Raw genomic sequence first — 4,644 nt, forward strand, 5'->3', positions numbered from 1 at the left:
TTGAAAGGCACAAATGTTTATTGTCTAATAAGTTTCCCATTATAGAGTAGTTCTCTAAGATGATACCATACACAACTTATATGCATTTCTGCAGTCAATCAAACAGTGAAAATTGATCATCTTATGATTATAAGATCACTGATCATGTAAATGGCATATTATGTGTCTCTCACTTGAATATTGGATATTATGTCCATTATTCAAGTGCTACCAGGTGATATGATTATCTCAATGGTATATATTATGGTAAATTACCTGAAGTGACGCTCATTGCTTAATGTATACCTTAGGCTGCAGAACTTATTAATAATACTAGCTTCCAAAGGGTGCGGATTCAAGTTCTTAATTTTGGAGTTCATGTTCTTTCTCTAAATGGTTATCTTTGGCAGCACACTCACTCCTGTGAGTATGAAACGGCTCTTTCTATTGCACAAACATTGATATTTTGGCAAGTGTAATTCATTTAATAGGCTTCTCTTATTTCTATTATCAAATCACAAATACAAACAAATCTAATTGTTCAACCCAAATGAAAGACCCAAAAAAAAAAAAAAATCGAATACGTGAAATTAAGGAGAGAATTAAGGGAAAATTAATTAAGGAGAGAAAGGCGGTAAATCAATTCTCATAGGCGGGAAATAAATTTAGGAAATAGATAATTGACCATTGAATTTAAGCCGAAACGATCTTAGTCATTCGGACCTAGAGATAAATTTTAGGATTCAAAAACTGTTCTGTTTTATTCTATAGATATATATATATATAGAAAGAGGTAACTACACGATTGGTCTACTTATTATTTCTTAAGTCCCCTATTGGTCCACAAATTTTTTTAAGTGCCAAGTGTATCCACGAATTAATTGATGTGTGCAACGTTGGTCCATTGCTTCAAAACACCCCAAATAGAAGTTGAGTTTTGTCCCGTGGAGAGCCAAATGGGTCAATTCATGTCCGGTCAATAAGGGTCAAATGGTTTTGTTATTCGAAAAAGGTGTTGGTTGGGTTTGTGTAGTTTAGAGCATCTGCAATCGATCTCCATCGCCAACACCAAAAATGTCGTTAATTGTGGGAATATTCGTAAAATATTCCTTTAGCAATTTATCACTACTCCAAATCAACAATGGTAAGCCATTGTTTCATGCCAAACACGAAAATTCATTTAATATTCTTTTTTACTTATTTTTTGTGCAACAAAAGATAATAAGTAAATTACTCTAAAGTCCATTTTACACCCCTTAATGATAAACAAAATCACCTAAAAAGTTGAAATGTTGAATATATCCACTTTGTACAAATAAAGCCCACATTATGTTCTGTTCCGTGTTTTTGGCGCTGAGTGCTTGGTGAGTTTTTTTTTAATGGGCAAATTGCCACTGTCTGACAGTAGCAATTTGCGTCGCACAATGGCATTTTCCCGAGCACTTGGTGACCATGCCGAGCTCTCGATGGGTTGTACCGAGGGCTCGGTGAAGGTGCCGAGCGCTTGACTCATTAAAGTGGACCGGCCTGTCACCATGTTTTTGCAAGTGGACCGGCCAATATCATGGTATTTTTCATTTTGGACTTAAAAAAAAAAAAACCCAAAGATAATTGATAAATAAATACATTTTTTTCATGATTAATGTTAATTGTATTGGTTTTTTAATTTGATTTACAATATATATTTTTATATTGATCAGTAAATTAAAAATATTTAAAAATATTTAAGTTTGATCTCATATTAAAGATCTCAATCTTTGTGATGATATAATTTTTATCAATAAAAAATTATAAAAGAATAATGATTATTATTTTAAAAAGAATAAAGGATATGGAAGGAAATAATTATTTTTAACTGGAGATAATAGGATATTAAGATAATAATAATAATAAAAAAAAAGAAGAGCAAATGGCGTTGCAAAATCTCTATCCCAAAACTAAATCTCTACGCCAAAACTGGCATTCAAATAGTTCCAACGCCAAATTTTGGGTTTTTAGCCTATGAGTGCAGATGCTCTTAGTTAGGCCTCTTGATTCTATTGTTTGTTTGCTTAAGACCATGTACAATGGTTTTTTGCTATATGTTATGCTATATGCTATATTTAGTATGACTTTTAGCATGTAGTAATAGCTTTTGTGTTTTTTACTCCAATGGCACAAAAACTATAGCTATATGTTAGTATGTTTATATTTTTAATATATTCATATATATCTTTATAAATTAAATTAAATATATTAAATTATTTTAATAATTATATCATTGTAAATATTTTAATGCAATCTTTAATATGAGCCCAATATTAAATATATTTAAATATTATTATTTTAAAACCTAAATTAATATTTTAGTTTGTAAAATTTGAATATATGGTCAATCAATCTATGACAGCTGCCCATCATCATGCCTCTTGTTGCAACTTTTTTCATCCATGTGAATAACCTTTCTTCTCTCTCTCCTCATGGGACCCAGCACTTTTTCAACCAATCACTTTCTTTCACTTGGTTTTTTATTCTTTCTTTACCCATACTTTTCAAATGGTGGATCCATTTTTTTCTTGAGTTCCTCAATAGCAATTGCTAAATTTTCTGCTATATATAGTGAAAAATTTAGCAATAGCATAACAAATGCTAAATTTAGCTATGTCATTGTAGTGAGTTTTTTTTATCAATTTTGCTATATTTAGCATATAGCATAGCATTTAGCCATGTCATTGCACATGCTCTAAGAATGATGTATTTCCTGTTTTTGAGGCCAGGGCCTTGTTTCTGTAGTTATTTCTTTTTAATTTTCTGCCCGCCTATGTACTGAAAGAAAAATATATACTTATATATATAACTTTTCCATCATATTGTATGTGATACAAATAATTGACCAAAGAAAAACTACTAGACCAAATACAAACTCCATCCAAACACACTTTTTTTTTTTTTTAATAAAAACTAACTGACAATATATATCGGTATCATTAGGGACAGATCATCATAGTGGGCTGGACGTGCTTCAGCCCACCTAAATTTTTAATTTTTTTTAAATAGCTATATGTATGTATTAAAGCCCAGCCCACCCCAATTAAAAAAAGACAAAACATCACCCACTCATCCAGCACTCCCAGCAAGCACATTTTCATCTCAGCAGACAGGAAAGAGCAAACACGTTCTACTTCCCTTCTCTTGTCTCTATCGCCCAGTGGCCCCAATCCCTCTCAGTGCTCTCACGTGACTCTTATCTCTCACTCTCTCTGCAACAATCAACATCGGGGCATTGGTATTTATAATTTATAATTCTATTCTATTACTTTTGTTTTTGAATTTAATTTAGATTTAAATATTTGGACATTGGGGCTGAATTTAGAGTTTTTATTATATTATTAAGGATTAATTTAAGGTGTGAATTTAGTTATTTAAGAATTAAGTTATGCATACATTGAGACTCAATTGAATTTACAAAGTATTATGGAATGTGTATTTATCAAATTTATCAATTTAGGGATTTGATTTAGGGATTTTCATCTTAGCATATCCTTACATGTCCCCCCCTATCTAGGTGTATTTTTATTTATCCTTACATGTCCCCTCCTAACATGATTTGCCACATCATCATCTTTTTAAGTTAATCAAATTTTTTATTTATATTAAGAAATCATTAATTATTTGAAAGAAAGAAAATTAAAAGGGAAATTTAATTAAATAGCCCCCTTTAATCAAGATTAAGCTGTTTTGACCCTCTTGGCCCAAAACTTACTTTTATGGCTCTTTTGTATTTTCTGTGACCAAAATACCCCTCTATATAGAGGATGTGTAGACTGAAAATTTGTTAGTTTCTAGGATTCGATATTGGCTTTTTCTTGTCAAAATCATTGTATTTATTTTTTAATTATTCACTCACAAGCTCTAGGGTAAAATTAAGGTTAAGATCACTTGTGTTGAAGAAATCAAGAATGAAGTTGCAATCCAAAAAGATCTAAGGTATACTGCACTTTTTTCACACGTGTACTGCACTTGCAGTTTTATCACTTGAATAATTGTTGACAGTTCAGCAGCCCATTTCGTGACTTGGCTCTTAAAGCCCATTTCTCTTTCTTTAAACAAGCATGTGCACTGCACATGATCTGGTCACTCACTCACACACTCACATCACTATTCATCTTCTTCCTCTTTTATGAATTTTGCAAAATGAAGATATTATTGCATTTACAGCTCTACATCCTTATCTTCAGCTGTACTAGGATACCTCTCTAGGACAAAAAGAATATGCCCTTTGTTTGTCTCTTGTGGACAACCATTGATTGGCTTCCATGTGGCACGGGCAGTCATGGTGGGTGCGTGTGTGTGCTGTACGGGGTATATGGGTGTAATGGTCTAGCTTTTTCTGCGTGGATTTTCTTTGGGTATTCTTGCTGCGTTAAAGCTTGGGTTTTTTGAGTGTGTGTGCTTATCTTTTCAAGTAAGAAAATGCTTTTGATTTTGAAAAACTAAAACAATTTTCTTAACTTATTTTTCACCTTCTAAAATCTGAATGTGTTTAAGTGTGTTCTAAATCTTTTTCACATATTCATAAACACTATCATTTAGATTTTAGATTAAGGATTCTCCATTAGTCTTTTCATGTCTCTTGCTTGAGAATGTTGATTTTTAAAGAATCCAAATCTGCATATCATGTTCATA

The sequence above is a fragment of the Dryas octopetala genome, chromosome 6 (assembly GCF_963921425.1).
Source record: "Dryas octopetala chromosome 6, drDryOcto1.1, whole genome shotgun sequence".
Taxonomy (NCBI): domain Eukaryota; kingdom Viridiplantae; phylum Streptophyta; class Magnoliopsida; order Rosales; family Rosaceae; genus Dryas; species Dryas octopetala.